At 37.1% G+C, this 22,393-nt stretch overlaps 1 protein-coding gene and 1 pseudogene across 1 annotated transcript in view; one reads left to right on the top strand and one right to left on the bottom strand.

Moving 5' to 3' along the window:
• The window catches only part of LOC122804254 (cytosolic phospholipase A2 zeta-like), a 1,019,603-nt gene that overhangs the window by 83,337 nt on the left and 913,873 nt on the right, over positions 1-22,393 (top strand). The gene's annotated exons all lie outside the window — the stretch shown is intronic.
• LOC122804255 lies at positions 4,063-4,579 on the bottom strand (annotated as a pseudogene).

Below are 22,393 nucleotides of genomic sequence, written 5' to 3'. Positions count from 1 at the left end.
GTCACAGTTAGATTTCTTTCTAGTATCTGATTCCCTCTCTAATTTCAAGATAAACTTCTCATTAGAACCTAGATTCTTCTCTGACAAGAATCTCTCTCAAGATTAGACACGATCCAGGGTCAAATTCTCTCCCCCGATATAATAACTGGACGTCGAACAGCAACCTGCTTTCCAATAAGGCCATAACACAAGAAATTACAGAAATACTATCAGACTTTAGCTCTAACCTTGAAAGGTCACATATTCCATTTGATATCCAATGGGCCACCTGTAAGGCCAGTCTAAGAGGTCTTTTAATCAACAAAGCCTCCTATTATAAAAATCGCTACAAAAATAAGGAATCTAAGCTAATCCCGAGGATTTCTGATTTAGAAAAACAACAAAGGCTAAATCCAGACCCTAACTTACACAAAGAAATTAGCAATTCTCAAAAAGGACTACTAGAACTTCATCAACAAAACCTTTCCCTATCTGAACAAAAACTTATTGCAACTTATTCAGAATGGGCGCAAATCCCCTCTAAAACCTTGGCAAGAATAATAAAAAACAATTAGGGCTCCCCCAGAATCTCCTTATTACATTTCCAAAGTAAAATATACAAGTCGGACTTTGAAGTAATACAACTTTTCTCGTCCTTATACTCAGATGTTTATTGTAGGAAAGTAGACTCCTGTATTAACCGGTATATGGATAGCTTTCTGAATTCTATTAAATTTCCCTCCCTGAATGAATCTCAATGCTCTATGCTTTCTGCTCCCTTGAGTCTCCAGGAAATCCAAAATGTTACTGCCAGTCTCAAGGTAGGCAAATCCCCTGGCCCGGATGGCTTTACAGCTTAATTTTTTAAAACCTTTAATCTGATAACCTCCCCCATCCTTTTAAAGGTATTTAACTATATAATTAAAAATGGAATATCTGATTTACACTGGAACACCTCGAAAACTATTCTAATTTTGAAAAATAAGAAAGACAAAGCTGACCCCCATAGCTATCGGCCTATTTCACTAAAAAACATTGATATTAAGATCCTAGCATCTCTCCTGGCGAACAGATTGAAAAGAGTTATGCCCTCTTTAATCTCCTTGGAACAGGCTGGCTTTATGACCCATAGACGCACATGGGACAATAATTTAACACTGGACTCCCTAATCCACTTCACCAAAAAAGAGAAAAATCTGATCTATGCACTAACTTTAGACGCTTCAAAAGCCTTTGACAGGGTAAACTGGGATTTTCTACTCCAAACCATGGCTCATTTTAATATACCTATCACCTTTTCTGATATGATTAAATCGTTATAGAAAAACACATACACATATCTATGTATCAACAAAAACCTATCCAAATCAATAAAGATTACAAATGGTACAAGACAAGGCTGTCCCATATCCCCTTTTCTTTTCAACATATTTATAGAACCATTCTTTCTATATATTGCCCAGAATACCTTTCATGTGATTCCCAAAGTCCTAAACACTAGAATATTATTTTCTGCCTTTGCAGATGACCTTAACCTATATTTCCAACTTCTTAACACTGACCTTAGTAAAATAATTAATTATATTAACAAATTTTCAAAGGCCTCAGACTATCAGATTAACCATAAAAAATCGCACATCTTTCCTATCAACCCTGTAGGTCACAAATCTAATTATTTTCCTGATTCTCCCTTTCAGACAACCTTTGACATTAAATATCTTGGCATTCACTTCGAACATAACCAATTGTCTATGCTCCAAAATAATTTGCTCAGAACTTGGTTGAAAATATTACAGGACCTTCATGGATGGGAACTAATGAACTTATCTCTCTTATCCAAATCTGCGATAGTTAAGATGAACATACTTCCCAGACTCCTTTATCAATTTAATGCCTCAGATCAGATAATATCTAAGTCTTTCTTATCAAAGATTAATAAAGAATTAGCCAAATTTATCTGGTTTCCTAAATCAGTCAGAATTTTGTACTTTAACTTAATCTTCCCTAAGAGTAAGGGCGGCCTTGGTCTACCGAACTTTCAATTGTACTATACAATTATTTGTGCTAATAGAATTCTGTCTATCTCGAAACTCAATCATGGAGAGTATAACTCTTACCCTACCTGGATCAAACTATGGTATCAGCATGTTCAAGCCAACAAAATTAACCCTGTCGCTCTCCCTTTTCTTTCCCCGGATGCTATCAACAATTATAAGTTATCCACCAATCTAAAACATAAAATCAGAACTTTTCAAATTCTATTAAAACATATTAAACTTGATAGTGTTCTTCCTCTTCTCCAACCTCTCCACTTAAATCCCAATATTAAAATGAATAATCTGTTAATTAATCTTTCTAACTTTCCTCTCATTAAAAATATCGTGGTTTGGGATATTCTTAAACACAGAAATGAATCACTTACCAATCTTCGCATAATCCTTAAGGTTAATAATAAGTATACAACTATTCTCCGTCAATTACGAGAACTAGTCGCATCAAAATTCGCCCACCTCATAGTCAAAAGTCAAGATATTACCAAGCTGGAGGTAGTCATCCAAACTCTTTCGAATTCAGAGAAAATGCTCTCTAAATCGTACAATCTGCTGATCTCCATAATACACGACTCAGACTGCCTTTTCTCTGGTTATTGGGACAATCATAATTCACATCTTTCGGAGAAACAAAAGCTTTCTGCCATAAAAAATACCTTAGATCTATCCCCATTTAAAAAACTTATTTACACACAATTAATGATCAACAACAACTCATACTATACTCCCTCTGTCTTAAACAAGTTTGACTCTAAGAACTCTCCCTCTTGCCCGTGTTGTTCCTTCCCAAGTGCCGATCTTCTACACATTCTTTGGTTTTGCAATTACTCACATAAGCTTTGGTCCTCACTGAAAGTCCTTCTCAAGAAAATGGGATATCATAAATCAACCCTCTCCTGGAAAATAGCGATTCTTCATATACCTACTATAAATCTTTCTAAACTTGATATGCATGTACTTGTTACTCTATGCTCTCTTATGAAATTATATATCACCAAAAACTGGATAGATCGTACCAAACTCTGTTGGAATAACTTTAAGGAAATGGCTCTTGCATACATCTCAGCACAGAAATTTATTATGAAAGGTCTCAGGAAGGTTGCCTTCTTAAGAAAAGTTTGGAAAAGGGTTCTTGACCTTATCCTTAGTGAATAACAACCCTAACACCTTTATTTAGAACTGAGATTTATCTTACACTTCATGTTGAACCTTTATTTATACTGTTATCTCTGAGAACCATGTCTCTCTCATTCTAATTTATCTCTCTTTATGGTAGCACACTTGCTAGTTAATTTGTACATACTGTATATACTTTAGTATGTTTTTCAGGTTTTGTTTTGTTTTACATGTTTAATATGAGTTCAGTTTATTCGCTCATTCATGTATCCATGTTATAATATTGGTTTTCTATTTTCTTTCTTGTTATTCTTATGAAATAAATAAAAAGTTATTTGAGAAAAAAAAAAGCCCAAGATATGTGTTATATACACTACAGTGCTGCCAGCATCTGTAAGTAAATGTAGCACTCTGTAAAATCACCTAACTTGAACAAATCCCGGCTTGGGAAATGCAAAACACAATGATATTTTCACAGTTACTGCAAGTATGGAAAGTAATAAAGGCAGCAGCATTTGCACTAGTAATCTTCATGCATCTTAAAAAGCACTTTATCATAGTAGCATAAACTATTCCCTGCATAATTATCTCTACAGTGTAAGAAATTTTCATTCAGTGAAACTCTCAAAACTGACCCAAGAGTTTCTGGCACAATATCTGCAACTCTGGAGAGGAATTCTCAACTAAATATTCATAAGGGACTCCTGTTCACCTGAAAGAAACATCACTTAGAAATAAGTGTTAATTAAGGTATGAAGAATCTGGACTTATGCAGTTGCAGTCCAAGACCAAGAAGTCGTTTGAATTGTTAATTAACACAGAACACAGTTGCAGCAGTAGACTACAATATGAGAATGTCCGTGATGATGAGATGCAGAGTACAAAAAGGTCAGGTGGGAGAGTAAAACAATCACTGTCACAGATCTTCAGTGCACCCAAATTAGAACACCAAGTCCCGAAAAAGGATGAATGCATTCTGAAAAAAAGACTGCTATACTTGGATATACCACCACTTGTTCCTCTGCAAGAAAAAAAAAAAAAAAAAAACAATACTAGTTATAATGTAACCTCCAAAGAAGGTCCACACTGAAGCAACCAAAGAGCCAAATGCCAGCATGAATGCATGAGTCATATAAACAGGCAGATGCAAGCACCTGTTTACCTAAGGCACCCTTCATTGTAGCTTTCTCCATGAACCTGTCCATTGGATACTGCATTGGTCATTAGGAATGCAACAGTGGCTACAACTCCGCAGGCATGGTGGGATTGGTTGAATTCATCCTGTCCAGGATACTTGACTGCAGCAACAATTATTACCTACCAACCTGTGAAAAACAGTACACCAGCTGCAATGGATACAGTTGTGTTTTTTTCTTTCCCCAGTCAAATCACCGGCATTCTGGACATAGAGCACTGTCAAGTAATGCTGACATTCTGCTAATCTTTTGTCGTCTAATTCTCTACATTATATTCTTGTTTCTGTAGGCTTACTACCTCCTCTACCTTCCTACCTTCAGCATATAAAATAATGAAACAAAGTCTATCAATCAGTTTACACTTCTTTCTAACAATTAACATAGGTTACCTCAGTTTCTGTTTTCCATGGTTTTTTTATGGGTTCTGTCATAGAGGTCTGAGAACTGGGGTGAATGAAATATAAAACAGTTGAAGCACTGAGATGAACAAAAGTCTTTATCAACTATTAAATGACTATTACAATTTGAAGGTATTGGGAAGATGAAAAACTCTCAGTTCACATTATACATAGATCCTACATATATATAATTGGAAAGGTATCAGCCTATATATTTTGGGCCTCACCCGTAGCTGTACATGTTAAGCCAAAGAAGTCTTGAGAGGTCAAAATATTTGTTGGTATGAGAGTTGCCAAAAAGAAATGGGGGGGACTTGAGTAGTAATAGACTGATATGGGAATTGAACTGACCTGACTGGACCTCGGTTGTTTAGCATGTTAGATCAGACATCAGTCTAACTAGGGTTCCAATCACACAACAAGAGCATTACATTTTCTACTGCTACTTTTTCTGCATGCATCAAAAGATTAATATTTGGTATGAGTACTGCATTAGACTTAGTCTAAAAAAATAGAAAATGAGATAAGATTATAGGAATGTAAAAAAAAAAAAAAAAAACTATAGTCATTATATAACCTATGGAAAGTCAGAAAGGGAGCGTGATGAAATATTTAAGAAAGGTGGCTAATATTTTATTTTCAGGCATAGGGATGCTACACAGTCCTGTTAAAGTAAGTTATATGTGGCATATCACAAATCAGAAATGCAAAAGTGGTAAAAAGCTTATTGGGCATGGCTAAGCAATGCTATTTTTTAAGACTTCAATACAGTTTATGTATCTTACAAGGTATGAAAAAGTGTTCTTTTGGAAAAAAAAACACTGGAGCAGTTTAAGAAAGGCCTTGCTCCATAAACTATTTACAAACTATACAGAACCAGTACTAGAAGCTAATATCACCAGTACACTAGGCCTAGATTCAATCCTAGCAAGCAGTAAGTGACATCTTCTGTGCAGATGTTGAAAAACGTACTTCCAGACTGATAAAATACTAGTAGTGGTGTGAACCAGTAGACCTCTTCATTTGTATTTATTTTGCAAATAATTTACACAGATCACTGACCATGAATCATTACAAAGAGTACTTAACTTAATTTAAAATCTAGGCCACCCATTAGATTAGAAAATACTAAGAGTAGACCGGCTAAACAAGAAAGGAGGCGGTGTAGCTATAATATTTAAACAGAATCTAAACATCCAGATCTTAAAATAATCAGCTCCACAAATAGTCAATGAAGAAATAATATATACCAACCTCAAAACAAAACCATCAACATAACGGGATGCTACTTCCCACCTGGCCAAAACATCCCTCCACTAGAAAACCTCCTCAGATGGTCTTAACCACCATCTCCCCCAAGAAACTATCATTTTAGGTGATTTCAATATTGACTGGCAATCCTGTTCTGGCAACCATCATGTAAACCTTCATGGCTTCACCCAACTAGTCCAGTCACCAATCAGGATAAATAAAAACTCCAGCAAGCACACTACCCTGGATTGGATACTAGTCAGTACGAGCCCCCAGTCATATATAACAGGCTGCTTATTAGATAGCCTCAGTGATCACCCCCCAACATTCCTACTCAAAAAATACCTATACCAATCTAAACCTGTCATCTACCATCAAATACGTAAAAAACTAAACTTTAACCCACTCACATTCATCTCATCCCTCAAAGAATGTAACTGGCATCCTCTAAAGTATCTCAGTCTTGATGACACAGTTGAATTTTTTAATACTACCTTCCTGAGCATCCTTAATTACCATGCCCCCATTAGACTTTCCAGAATCAAAGCACAACCCTCCCCATGGCTACAGAAAACCACTAAGTCAGAAATGAAAAACAGGGATAAAGCTTGGGAGCACTGGCACAAAACCAAAACCCCCTCAACTAGACAGAAATTCCTAGAACTATGCAATAGAGTCAAAAAGCTAATTAAACAGGACAAATTCCAATACTACTAGTCTGCCCTAGACTCCTCCCAACACAGCCCCAAACAGTTCTGGTCCTGCATAAACTCCATCCTCCACCCAGGTAAAGTCAGTAACTAACATCCCTCACTCCTCAGAAAATACTGCTACCTCATTCAATACACACTTCACACAAACCATACTATCACTAGCTAAACAACACAACCCACCTCCCCTCCAACCCACACCTTCAACTAGTAATCTCCCCACTGCCTTCTCTTTTTCTCCTGTACCTACCTCCAACATAAAAAAAACGCCCACCAAATTAGCAGCAGACAACCTCCCAAGTGAATACCTACAAATCGCAGCTGATGCTCTGACCTACCCAGTATCCATCTTGATTAACCGATCTCTGTCAGAAAGTTACGTTCCCACCCTGTGGAAAGTATCACATATAATTCCCCTCCACAAAGGCGGACCCTCCACAGAACTAACCAGTTACCACCCCATAGCTATTCTCTCTCCACTCTCCAAAATACTAGAGAGATGCATACACTCTCAGGTCTCAGACTACCTCCTTACTAACATCCTCCTTTCCAATACTCAGCATGGTTTCCGACCAAACCATAGCACCACCACTGCTTTACTCTCCTTTACTAACACTATCCTTCAGCATAAAACAATGGCTATCTCTCCTCTGCTACTTTCCTAGACCTATCTAAAGCATTTGACACGGTCCCACACAAACAACTTATCTCTGTCCTCAATAACCTATCCTTCTCACAATCAGTCACCAACTGGTTTCAGAGTTACCTGTCTGACCGCCAACAATCCATTGTATGGCAGAATGACATATCTCCCCAACTACCTGTCTCCATAGGGGTTCCCCAAGGATCCATCCTTGGACCCCTACTCTTCTCTGTTTTCACCAATAATCTAGCCTCTGCCACTAAACATGGCACATTCATACAATACGCAGATGACTCAACCATCATCTGCTCAGCCCAGTCCCTATCCAAACTGCAGAAAGTCACACAGAAAGCCTTTTCCTCTGTTGAAACTTGGTTATCCGATGCCCAGTTAATACTCAACCCAAACAAAACTAAACTACTCATCTTCCAACCCACCAAGCATACTCAAAACAACTCTCACTTTAACATCACAGCAAAAGACAACACCACTATATAACCAAATGAACACACCAAATTGCTAGGAGTGGAAATAGACAATAAACTAAAATTTGACATTCACATATCCATGACCATAAAAAAAGTCCACAAAAAACTAGGAGCGTTATACAGAAATAAGCAACTTCTCACCAAAGCAGCAAAGATTTCAATAGCAAATTCCCACCTTATCTCCACCCTACTTTATGCCTCTCCAATATATACCAACCTAAGGTAATGCGATCTAAACAAGCTAGAGACCTGCTACAACAAAATCACCAAATTTACCACAAGGGCATCCTACCATAGTCACTACTGTCTCTCACTTGCTGAACTGGGCTGGCTTGAACTCCCTCACCTCCTTCAATGGTATCAACTCTCACTCGCCCACAAACTAGTAAACCATCCACTAAATGTCCCATCCCTCCAGAATCTACTCCAACCCTATTGCACCACCAGACCACTAAGATCCAGCAACAAAAATCACTTGCAGATCACTAAAGCCAATAAATCTGCTGGTGAAGCACTATTCTCTTGCACCATAGCCATATTATGGAGCTCCCTCCCACCCACAATTACCTCCATACCATCATGCACCCACTTCAAAACTTTACTAAAAGCGCACCTAAAAACATGCTGGCTATGCCCTTGCAACTCCCACTCTAATATCACCCACCCCATCCAACCACTACCTTTCTTTCCACTCCACTATCTACCTTGATCATATCAAGCTCAGATGCTCATAAGCCTAGTACTTATTATACAGCAGAAACTTCTTATTGTAACATTTGTTAATGTCTGGTATGCACTTCACAGATAAAGATTCTAGTTATCTACTGATGTACTATGTTCATCTGTAAATATGTTGTAAGTAATCACTATGTAATCCAATGTAACTACTGTCTGTTTATTTTAACTGTGGAGCTTTTTTCCCAGGGCCTCTGCTGAAAATGGACCTACGTCCAGTCGTACACTCCCGGTCAACAAATATAAATAAATAAATAAATAAAATAAATAAAAGTGGTCACTAAGTTTGTAACTCTGAGATGAAACTACCTTGCAAAAAGAAAAAAAAAGAAAATAATATTAATTACTTGTCAGGACATCTTGACACAGCAACAAAAAAGCAAGGGAGACAAAAGAAAATGTCAGCAAACTAAATTGGGTATGCAGTTCCAAAAGCCACAACACTGAAAGAAGTAGAGTCAGAAACAGAAAAAGATGCAATGCTTCGTCTTCTTAAGTTTTGTGCAAATAGAGTCATAGGACATTACTAGGCCAACAGCCTTAGAGCCCTTACAAGCCTAGCTGAGTTCAATCTGTGTTCCCAAGGGTGTCTGGTTCAAGCAGACACTAAAATCAGCACCTACTGGCCCTGTCCAAGAGGGACACAGGTGGAAACCATGGGTGAAATTCTGGTTACCCATACAATCGTCCAAATTACACTTAAATAGGGCCAGCGAGGGACTTTGTTTAACATGAGTAGGAAGCTTTTCCAAAAGTGGGGCAACCTCTGTGAGACAAATCTGTCTCTCCAGCAAGTTCTGTTGATATCACATAACAGGTTAAGGTCGTTTGACTGAGTCACCTGTGTGCCATTTGACTTGCGAATGTGCAGCATTTCCATTAAAGCTGGGTCAGAGATTACTCTATATGGAAGGCACAGGTCGCCTCTGAGCAGTCTGTATGACACAGAGTAAAGTGACAATGATTTTAGTCTGTCCACATAAGACAGATCTTACAGATCCTGAATTTTCTTTGTAAGGAACCTTTGTGGTCTTTTCAACTGCTGCAAGTGCTTGGAAAGGAAGATACCAAAGGGAACATTGTACTCTATTATTGGCCTGCTGAGGGAAGAGCACAGGAGGGTTATAACCTCTTTTTTTCTGGAGGCAATACCTTTACTTATGAGATGAGCAATATAAAATACCCTTCTTACCACTGTGGAGACATGGTGATTAAAGTTAAGGTTGCTGTCAACCTGTGTGCTTAGATCTGTTACCACTGACTGTATGTTTAGGGTATTGCTATGGTTGTGGTAGTTTGTAGGAATGTCACCTTGCTGAAGGGGATGATAATGCATTTTTTTGTATTAAGTTTAATACCATGACTTTGGCACCAGTCAATAGTCTGCATAAGACCTTCTTGGAGGATGTTGACATTTTTAGGAGTTTCAGTGATTTCTCCCAGTTTGCAGTCAGCAAACTTTTTTAGCCACAGTCCTTTAGTTTTAGCCTGTACTTCGGAGAAGTAGATTCCAAACAGTAAGGGTCCCAGACCCAATCGCTGTGGAACATCACTGGTTACGGGTCAGCTAGAGGAAATGGAGTTCACTCTTTTGACTGTATGAGTTCTATCAGTGAGCCAGTTTGCAGCCCACCTGACAATATATGGGTTGATACCCAGTTTTAATTTCTCCAAGTCTTATGGGTTTCTAATACCATGATGGGAATGGACCCCATTCCTAAGTCAAAGTACGATTAAAGGTCATGAAATTTAATATTGTTTCAGTCTTTGATGTCAATCAAAAGTGCTCTTCTCAGCACCTGCAATGTGCCTGGTAATGACTCCTTCTGCAGTTCATATGGAGTTACATTGTATTGGTAACATATCTAAATACTATTGTAGGTCCTTTTTTATAAGATCTGTTGCTCCTCCTACTATTGGAACTGTCTGGGAATCTTTCTTCCATGTTGATCTAGTTTCTGCCTACAAATCTTGATATTTTATGACTTTGTGACTCTCTGTATGCAAAACACTGTAGTCATTGGATGTAGCGATTTCAATGATCAATGTTACTTTTGTTTTCTTTTCATGGACCACTATATCTGGTTTTCTCGCATCTATCTTTCGAACTGTTGGTAATGGGTGATCCCATGTCATGTAGACTTAATCATTTTCTATGATGCTTTGTGTCTCATGTTTCCAGTGTTTTTCAGCTAATTCAATATTAGAATGTTTGCACAATCCCCAGTGCAAACGTCTTGCCACATTGTTATACCTTTCAGTGTGCAATCCTTCTGCCATTAGTATGCCACAACCAGCAACAAGGTGTGCGACTGTTTCCAGTTCTGTTTTACAAAACCTACATTTGTCTGTTTCTCCCACATGTTCAATGGACTTTGTAAACCAGTGTGTACATAGCCCACTATCTTGGGCCACCAATATTAACCCTTCATCTTTTGGTTTGAATTTGCCTCTCCTTAACCATTCCTATATTTGATCCTGATCGACATGAGGATCTTCCAGAAGTTTTCTACACTTCCAACTATATTTATGCATTTTCCACATTCTTGCCTTCTCCTCTGATCCTTCATCTTATATTCTTTCTTTTGTTTTTGACACATTCAGTTGCTGCCTGATTTTTATTTACTTCTGGTCTGATTTCCATTCCTGCTTGATTCTGATATGCTTCTGCTAGACTAAGCAGGGAATTCTTCTTAGATTTATTCTTCTCATGTTTCAAAATTTTCAAAATTTTCACTACATTTGGGTCTTGTGAGGTCAGCAGATATGTGTGCAGTCCCACGCTTATAGAGCTATACATGTACACAATTTAAAGGAGGCCCATATCTCCTTCGGAATGAGGAATATATAATCTTGGTATGCACTGATTTTTAGAAATCATTTGGTGAGCATGAAGCATCCTTCTTGTTTTTCTATCTAATCTATCCAACATGTTTTGGGGCCAGTCAGTCACTCCAAAACTGTAAGTTAGGACAGGAAGAGCAAATTGATTTATGGCCTGAATTTTGTTTCTAGATGTCAGCACTGTTTTCAATACTAATTAAATCTTCTAAAATATTCCTTACTAAGTTTTATTTGCATTTGTTCATGTTTTATTGTTGATCCTTCATCAATTCCCAAATACTTATACACTACCTCTTGCTCAAGTTCTTTTATATCACATTCTTGTCCCAAACTGATGTTTTCCTGATGCTGCAGTTTTCCTGCCTTAAAGGTTGCTTTTGCACATTTATCAAGACCAAATGACTATTCTTACATCATCTGAAAAAGTTTTGCCTACTTGCAGTTGTGCTTTCAGTTCCTCATCAGATGAGCTGTACAGTTTTAAATCATCGACAAAGAGAAGATGAGAGGTCTTTACACTTTGATGTTTTCTAGGAGTCAAATTATAGCCATGGCCTAATCTGTTGAGTAGACAGCTTAATGGGTTAAGGGCAAGACAGAAACAGAACAGCAGCGGTGATGGGGAGTCATCCTGAAATATCCTTTGAATTTTTATCCCTGGAATAATAATTATTTGCCCTTATCATGGCTTAATTGCAAAGTGGTCTTGTTTCATGGTCACTGTAATGTAGTCAATCAGTGCAGGGTGTATCTTATACATTTGTAAGCACTTTTTTATCCATGAATGTGGGATACTATCAAATACTTTTTGTAGTCAATCCATGTCATACTAAGATTCTTCCCCTTTTTACAGTTCTCCATTTTTACTTTATTTAGCAATAGATGATGCTTTGCTTGATATGACTTTCTTTTATTACCCTTTTGTTCTATTGCCATTATTGCATTTTTTCTAAATGACTATAGATTCTGCTGAAAACAATTCCAGACTGGTGTATAGTTTATATGTCATCGGAAAGCAAGTTATTGGCCTATAATTTTTAGGATACCTGACAGGTTCACTCTTAAGTAGGAGCATTGTTTTCACAAAAATGTTAATACTTTTAATAAGAAGTTAGGTACTGCATCTGGGCCTGGGAATTTTCCAATTGGAGGCTTTTCTTAAATTTAACTCAGTTTCTCTGGCCGTTACTTCATCCAATTTCATATCCTGTACCTTTGAACTTCTTATTCTTTCTTTTACTTCTTCTATCCATTTAGCATCTTTGTTATGTTCCACAGGATCTTCATAGATATTCTTCCAAATTGTATCTATTTCTTCTTTTCTGGGTGGTCTTTCAATTCCTTTTGCCTTGCTTCCCAATTCTTTATAGAACTTTTGGGGGTTATCAATAAATTGCTTATTTTGTACTTTTCCTTTATATTTATCTGTGTATCTTCTAAGTTTTTCTGCATGTGCTGAGATTTTTAGTTTATTATTTGCAACAGTGCAAGATAAATCCTGATATATTATAATACTGCTCACTGCTTCTGTCACGTCTTTCTGAGAATGTTTGTTGATCTGTTCCCTCTTCCGTACTCTACTAACAGTGACACGTCTTGCCTTAATTGCTTTATAGTTTTTCCATATTTGATACCTCCAGGATGGTATTCGGTTTCTCCCCTTCCTTTGCCTCACTACCCTGTGTTCTTGAGGTAGAATTTTATCAGTCATTAATTTAGCTGCTCAGTAATATATCCTGTTTACTTCTATTATATCGCATGGATCTCTATGGAGAGTCCTAATTACTGTGTTCATTTGTTTTATCAAACTTCTGACTTTTTGGGTTTCATTGACCTTTTGTAGTCTATTTCTTTAATTAATCTTAATATGTCTATCTATCTCTATTAAATCAAGCAACTCTTCTCTTAGTTCATTTTCTTCTAAACTGAGGGCACATTTTTTGTTCTCCATTTCCTGTGGGCATTCTACAGAGTTCTACAGCATCTTCCTCTGGCATGTACTCTTCAGTTTCATCCTGTGCCATCCGTTGCTCTGTCATATGGGAACTCACTGGCCTATCACTCCTCAACATTGAATGCGTCAAGAGTTACCACAGTTTCCTTTCCCTTCCCTTGCTGTCCAGCTTCAAGTGAACATTTATACTTGTTTCCCATGTAACACTCCAAAAAATATCTTCAGATGTCAATTGACCAGTTGCTTCTGTTCCATTGGTTTCTCTTTAATTTGGATGTTCATTGCACTATCCTGCTGTGGTGCTTTCTGAGTAAGATTTTCTACACTAAATCCTTCACTTCGCAGGTACTCCATAACCTCAGTTTCTATTTCTTTAACTTCTCCATTACTAATCCTCCTTTCTACTTTTCCTCTTTGTATTCTTATTTTTTGTATTGTAAAGTTTTTCATGTCCATATTCCTTTACAGTATTTCTCTTCCAATATCTTTGGTGATGCTCCTTTTGTATTGATTAGTTTTGCTTTCTTCTTTTCATAAATATACCATATAAATCTCTTTCTCTTTCCCATGTCCATATTTCTTCTTTAGATGTCTCTTGATCTCCCTGTTTCTCCTTACTCATGCTGTGATGTAACCTGTGTCAGACCTTCTAAACCAAATCTTTCACTTCACAGGCATTCCATAACTTAAACTTCTGTTATTTTAACTTCTACTTTACTAATCTTCTTTTCTACATTCCCTCTTTGTGATGTTATTTTTTTTTTGTGAAATGTTCCATATCTGGATGCCTTTGTCTGTATTTCTCTTCGAATATCTTTGGGGCTGCCTTTTTTGTATTGATCAATTTGGCTTTCGACTTCGCATAGATATTGCACCATGTCAAATCTCTCTTTCTTCCCATGTCCATATTTCTTTTTTATACTTTTCAAAAATGTCTAGCTTTTGTTGTTTATATTTTTGCACTTCCTCAGATGCTTTCTTTTCCCAACAGATCAAGGTTTCTTGGTCTATATAATATTTTTCATGGGTCTATATCAGAACATCAAAGTATTAAAACTTCAAATGTTCTGATATCGAACACTATTCAGCAAACGCTAAGAATAGCGAAGCTGCAGAACAGCGAATTCTTTCCTCAGGAAAGAATTTGGTTGGCCATTTCTGTGGCTTCGCTATTCTTAGCACTGTGGTGGAAAGTTACAGGTTGGGTTCAGGTAAGTGTGTGATTGTTTGTATGTTAGGGTTGGGGTGGGTTAAGTGAGTTAGGCTTAGGGCGTGGGTTAAGTGTGTGTGCGATAGTGACAGACTTTAGGGTTAGGGGCGGTTTAAGTGAGTTAGGGTTAGGGCGCAGGTTAGGTGATTGTGCAATAGTGACGGACCTCAGCGTTAGGGTTTGGGTTAAGGTAAGTGGGTAGATAGTAGTGTATGTTTAGTTTAGTGTAACGTTAGATGTAGGAATTGAAGTGTATGTGTGTGGTTGCTGTTTGTTTGATGTGTTTGTGTTGTGTGTATGTGTTTTGGAGCAGCAATTTTTTTCCATGGGAAAAAATTTGCTGTTCTAAATGTTTGATATTTTCATGTTTAGATGTTTTAGGCCAATGAAATAGCATTCGCTATTTTCATCTTTCGATAACATGATATAAATGCTTTTTCACAGATCTGTTGCATTAGTGAATGTACATTTTTATTTGTAGCTTCTGACAGTTTTTCCTTGTAGAAGTATTTTCTTGCTTCTAATTTCTCTCTTAATCTTTTTGTATATCTTGTGTCTGGAAATTTTGGTCTTTTTGCATAATATTATAATACATAATTTCTTTGTTATCCTCAATAGTCCACTCTATAGTCTTTATGGCTCTTCTTTGGCCTATCAGTTTTTGTGATTTTTGTGGACTGCTACTTCCTTCTACAACATGGGGACCATCCTCCCCTGGGCCTGGCCTGGCCTCATTGTAGGAATGTGTACATATTTTGAGGATTCTGCATTTTCACTTTTTCCAGTCCTGACACCAGTGTGCCTACCAAGATTATCCACTTTTTTATCCTGGGTCTTGTGCACCCAGCTATCTTTTTTTAATTTTTGACCTACTTCTGTCCATGATATATGCTATATAAAATACAGTCTGTATATCAGCTGATACCCAGCTGGGTGAGTTTATCAATCATGCCTGAGTGGGGGATTGTGTCAAAGGCCTTGGGTAAGTCTAGGTAGGGCTTATGCGCATATTTGCCCTCAGCTAGGGCTTTGGTGACTGTTTCAAAGAAGTGCACCAAGTTTAACAGGCATAATCTCGCCATGACAAAGGTAAATTGGGTGGGGTCAAGTGTTTGGAGATTTTCTGTATCTTTGTTAATAAGGTCCATGATGATCCCTTCTATGACCTTGTAGATAAGGCTGGTCAGGCTAATGGGTCTATAGATCCTAGGGTCCATGGATGCACTCGCTTTGTGCAAGGGGGATGACAGTAGCTGTTTTCCATTCTGCTGGGATGAGTCCAGTATTTAGGCTGTGGTTGAAAAGTATGACTGATGGTGATGCTAATTCTTGTTTTAACCCATGTAAAACACAGCTCAGGATGTTGTCTGGTCCCATAGTGGCTGTATTTTTGGCCTTGGAGAGGCCATTTAAGAGCTGCTTCTCAAATATTCTATGTGGGAGACAGGTATTAGGGATGCTTTGGGGTATATGTGGCAGGGACAGGGGAGTGAAGTCTTCAATGAACCTGTCAGCCAGCAGGTCTGCTATAGCCACAGGTTCTGAGTTCAATGCAAATCTAGGCCTTACCTCAAAGATTCAAAAGATTCAAAGAAACTTTATTGACATTTAAGACCACACAAGTGCAGCCTAAACGAGATTACAAATGTCATCTCATGAGAGAAATGCAGTGCAAATAACATAGATATAGTGGTATCAAAGAATAACATAAGAAAGAAAATAACAGATGGTACATGGTATAAGAAAAATAAAGATGACAGTAATACATGGAGTAAAAAAAATGAAAGAAAAAGCAGTTCTAATTAATGTGAAATACTGAAAGGGAAGAAGAAGTCACAGTGGCATATCTCATAAAGAACACATTTGAGTTATGAAAAGTCAAACATTGGTCATGGACAAACTCTGAGAATATATTTGTTTTAAATGCAGTTTCCTCAGAACCACTGTAATCAAAACCACAATGTTGAGGTTCAGTTTCTGTGAAGTTACCTTAAATCAAAGTGCTTTCTATTTGCTATGTGTTTTGTTTGGATATTAGTATGGTATATAGATTCATAGGAAGTCACTAGGCATATGTTACAGGAGACCATTGAGGAACCTAACCCATTTCCCAGTTTCCCCTGAACAATGTTTGTTGAAAGAACTTACACACAGTAGACAAAGTGAAGCAGAAAGAATAAAACCTTGTAGTACTGGAAGCAACTTTTAACAGCTCATAGCTTTCGATGTCTGCACTAACTGCCAGATTAATAAAGAACCCCTACTTGAAAAATTATATGGTGCTGCTTACTGCAATGGATTTGAAGTCTTCTTAAGACACTCGGTCTTGCTGGCTGGATTCTGCTGAAATCAAAGTCTGGTTATAGTTGCATTTACAGTCTTGTTGCACACAGAAGCTTATAGAATGTACACTGATAAAATAATATACTTTGCAGCACCCAACTCAGAGCAGTAACAAATAACTTTTTATAACAAACCACACGTACTAACGTTACAGCTTTTAGTTATTGTGCTACTTTACTTCAGCATGGATGTTATAACATTTACCTCTGGACAAATGTTTCCCTACCAATACCCCTAACATAACTGGATTAATACAGACCTTTATGTACAATTTTAGTCATGCACACACATATACATTTCCTCTTGGTATTCTGTTTTAGAGAATTGCTCATCCTGTAGAAACAATACTGATTGTTACAGATGCTGACGCAAATGCTGACTTAATGATATTATTTTTAAGCTTCCTTGTTTAACAATATCCTGTCACATTTTTGCTGAATTTATAAGAGGCCAGCTTTCCTGACAGTGTGAACATCCTGTTTTTGTCTTTAGTATTCTATTTGGATCTTTGCATAAGAACATCTGTTCTTGTGCAAATGCTAATAAGTGCAGAGAAGCATGTTTTTAAGGAAACACATTGTAACAGTGTCATATGATAGAAACATGTCCTGTTGTCCATTCTTTAAAAAAGCAGATTTTGCATTTTTGCTCTCACTGACAATGAAATGCATACATCCTGTTTTTAAGTCTGTAAGGAAGGATGTCCATTCAGCAGATTTCTTATTTTCCAAGTCACAGTCATTTAGTATGGATGCTAATCACATATTGCTAAACTCTATTTCTACATTTAAGCAAGCTTTATCTTATACCTTATTTATGTTGCATATTTGTAGCAAAGTTACTTTCAACCTTAGTATATTGTTGAACACACTCTAACACTACTCTTTTTGAAAAGTGCCATGGGATACTTTATATCAACCTGAGCTACTACCACCTCAGGCAGATGGGACCCAAGTTTAACATCTGTTTTGAAGGACAGCACACTCAGAAATGCAGTGTGCCCTTATGCTACAATGCAGTGTCAATACTAATAAATGAATCCAAGTATCTTGTTTTGAAATAGAACCTACAGTCTTTCTACTGATCTGAACCACTGGCACTATTGGTTTTCCGTTTGTGTGTGTGCAATTACCAAGTGGACAGAAAGATGACAGCTGATTTTCAGGGTAGACAGACACAAATTACCACAGCTGGGCCACAGGCAAGCTGTGATAAAGTATCAGTTGGTGGGAGTAAAACTGATGGTGCATCTCTGAAAAACCAACAGTTCCACAAATGCCAGAGCTTAAATCTCCAATATAAATATAAAAACTCATTGGAAGGACAGATTTATTACCCAGTGTTACCCCAGCTCAGGAATAAACTACCCCTACATGTTAATCAAAGTTACATCCTAGCATTCTTCAAATCCAACCTTGATGACTGGATGAGTATCTGTAAATTCATCCCTGGACAACCATGTCTCACCTCACTTATTATGAGGGCACAACCTGAGGGTGAACATTGGCAAAGCAGAAATGGTCTTGGGACTCACTTGTGTTGCATTTCCTATGATCCTAATGATAATAATGTAAATGTAACTATTTTAAATGAAAACTATATTATGGTTAGTTCTGTGCTCAGCTTTTAATGCAAGTGCTTAAATGGTGCAGTATACGATCAGCATGAAATGAAAGTAATAGCCTTCTTTTCAGTGTACCACTGAGACTGTCTGCATGTAACATACAACGCAGCATTTACAAACTCAGTTATTATTAGTGGAGTTTGTAATATAATGCTGATGTTGCCCATGTGTTTGTGTATCACAGGGATAAATATGCAGAAGCCTTCTATTTTCCATTTCACTGGGCAGTAAACATGACATATGTTTACAGTTTGCTATTGTACCTATGTTAACTATGAATGTCATGTAACTATAGGCTTTGGTTTGGACAAGAAGGTATCAGCTATAATGCATAACTTAAATGGGTGCATATAACATTTTTAGTTGTTAAGATGAATAAGGTATTGTTTGTTTCAGCTTACTGACTAGATAAGGTGTCCTTATTTGGGGAACATGTTTCAGGTCTGTGTCTATAAATCATAAAGCTGTGTGGTAACATGGACATACTTCATATTATAAGCTAGAGTCTTTAGTATGCAATACCTTAAACTTCCAGTACTAAAATTCATTGGCATTATAAAGCCATGTAGCTAAAACATTGGTATGTCCTTAAAAGAGATCATTCGTATATATCATAGGCCTTCACTATGGGAGGTTCAAGGTATTATACAGTGCAAACTCCAGCTTTGCTGAGTCTGTCTTGCAGCTTTTACTAAATGGTTTGCCTGTGTGACCTTTCTTACCCTGTGGTTTGGATGTTGTTTGGGATTTTTTGTATACACCCTAATGTTATCAACATCAGGCTTCTTTTTAAGCTCTGTGTTTCTAAAATATCACAGAACAAACAAATACCAATGTGGTCCAAAGTTCTGTATGGTAAAAATAGCAATCCAAGAAAACAAAAACAAAATGACCACCAAGACCGAGGCTTCCAGATTTCTTAATTAGTCTTGAAACAACAATAGCAGCACAAAAAATGGATAAACACTTTCACATAGCGAACAACGCTTCATCAGATCCCAAATAACAAATCACAAAAACACAATTGATATATCATCTCAATAGCTAAGACTATTAAACAATCAATTAATTAAACAATAAAATCATTGGGTTAAATTAAATTAAAACAGTTAATTAAGATAATAAAACAACAATCACTACTTTTTAAGACTTTTTGACTTTTCTATTACGTCTCGCTGCCAACTCAGGTTTTATACAGACAGCAATGTTTAGTCCTGGATACAAATGTGAAGTCTGTAAATCCATTTTAGTTCAAGCCTTTTTAAAAAGTTATTCATGTTACCCTTCCTAATATTGCTTCGTAAATGCTGCAAAACCATGAAGCTAAAAGTGTGTGTTTTGTATTCAACAATGTGTTTTGCTAGCACATTCTGCAAATTGCTATTTTTAATATCATAGAGGTGACCATAGATCCTGGCCCTTAAATGTTTCACTGTCTTTCCTATATAAAAACAATTGCAATCATTGCAGTTGGCTAAATATACTAAATTCTGAGTTTGGCAAGTCGCATGAAATCTAGGTATAAATTCAAAGTTCATGTTGGGATGTTTAAAATATTGAGACTTTGTGATAGTATCACAAATCCTACAGTTCATACAATTGAAGGCACCTAAGGGCAACCTCTCTAGGAATTTTCCACATTTATCCTTACATAGCAATTGCTTCAAGTTCATATTGTTACAAAAGGTGAAGCTAGGTGCCTCTCCTATAACATCAACAGTGGCCCTATCTACCATTAACAAATGCCAATTACGTTCAACTACGTCTCACATAAGTGAATTATCATTGGCATATTTTGTAGTGATGCAACAAGAGATAGTACAGCACACAAACAGAGCCCAGGAACAGCGTGTCAATACAAAAATAATAAATATAGTCAATCACCATATGCACGTTCTTCCTGGTAATACACTAAAGAGACTCCAACTGCTTAGAAATAAAAAATTCCAATACGCTGACACTCCACTTCTATCAGGAGATGTAACAAACAGTCCAGATGTGTAAAATCACACAATTTTATTCCAAAACGACAAAAAGTGAGCGCTTTCGCCAATAGGCTTCTTCAGACTTTGCAAATAGCACTCATATGCCACATTTTAAATACACCTCTCTTTGCAGTGATTGGTTAAACATCATTTCAAATTAATTACTTATATATTTAACATCTAAAATAGATGTAATTTATATGTAATTTTCATGTATTTGGTTAAATTACATCTATTTTAGATGTTAAATATATAAGTAATTAATTTGAAATGATGTTTAACCAATCACTGCAAAGAGAGGTTTATTTAAAATGTGGCATATGAGTGCTATTTGCAAAGTCTGAAGAAGCCTATTGGCGAAAGTGCTCACTTTTTGTCGTTTTGGAATAAAATTGTGTGATTTTACACATCTGGACTGTTTGTTACATCTCCTGATAGAAGTGGAGTATCAGCGTATTGGAATTTTTTATTTCTAAGCAGTTGGAGTCTCTTTAGCGTATTACCAGGAAGAACGTGCATATGGTGATTGACTATATTTTGTAGTGAAACAAACCTTTTTGTCTCTTTTATTTTTAACAGCTCTGACAGTTTCATCTGCAGAACAATCACGGGAGACAGTTGTAAGCCCATCTTCTCTAATGGTTCTTACCATTGTGCCAGCATAACCCCTATCATTAAATAGGGACTCTAATGTATCAGCCTTAAGATATTGGTTATCCTCATCTCTACAAATTATCTTAATTCTGTTAAACTGTCCCTTAACAATGGTGGAAAAAAACATGACAAGGATGCATGCTTCTAAAATCAAGCAGACTGTTTTTCCAACAAGATTTACAAAAAAAGGGAAGTCAATAGACCACCCATGTTACCTTTTTGAACAGTGACATCTAGAAAATTGATCTTATCAGTAGACATTGTCATCGTAAACCTTAAAAAAACTTGTTGTAGATTCTAAGTAAGTGATAAACTCTGTTAAGAGATGAATCCCCCCATCCCACAGTAAAAAGATGTCATCCACAAAACGTCTATATAACCTGATGTGTGGACTATAAGCACTGTTAAACATATGCTGTGTCTCCCAGTAATGAACAACTAGGTTTGTATATGAGTTCACACATGGGGTGCCCATGGCGATATCCCATTGCTGTAAATACAATTTCTGTGCATACAAAAAAAAATATTGGTTAGTATCAGCTCCAATAGCGTATATACTAACAACACCTGATTATTCACCATATGGCATGCATTTAAAAAAAATGTCTAACTTCTTCAATGCCATAATCATTGGGGATGGAGATAAATAGACTCTTTACATCAAGTGTCACAAGTAAACAATCACTGATAGCATCATCATTCCTAAACGTATCGAAGTCATCCAGGAATTGCATAGTATCCCTTAGAACAGTAGGAATGTCCCATACCAAGGGTCCCAATACACTCTCAACATAAATAGAGAGAATTTCAGTGGCCCACCCACCACCAGAGACGATCAGTCTCATGGGGGGTTATGTAAAGATTTGTGTATTTTCGGAAGGCCCTTGATATAAGGGATAACAGGATGATCAACACTTAAATAACGATACAAAGATTCATCTATCTGCCTACACATAAGTAAGTCATATAGAGTATCTCTAATATTCAAAGTTATAGCTCCATATTGTGAGCACTGCGGTGGTGGTGCTGCGGTAGCGTTGTTGCCTCACAGTAAGACGTTGCTCCATTCGATTCTCAGTTATAGCGTCTTCTGTGTGGCGACATGCGTGAATGGGCGTTTCTTCGTTGAAGGTTGTGCATCAGGCCCGGCAAGTCAGCATGTAAAAATCTACTGCCAGTCATTAGCGGACCGGAGTTCTGCTGTGGCGACCC

The sequence above is a fragment of the Protopterus annectens genome, chromosome 6.part0 (genome assembly GCF_019279795.1).
Source record: "Protopterus annectens isolate FY-2018-M chromosome 6.part0, PAN1.0, whole genome shotgun sequence".
Classification (NCBI taxonomy): Eukaryota; Metazoa; Chordata; order Ceratodontiformes; family Protopteridae; genus Protopterus; species Protopterus annectens.
Note: the sequence above shows the minus strand (reverse complement) of the source record. Positions and strands in the feature narration are given on the sequence as shown.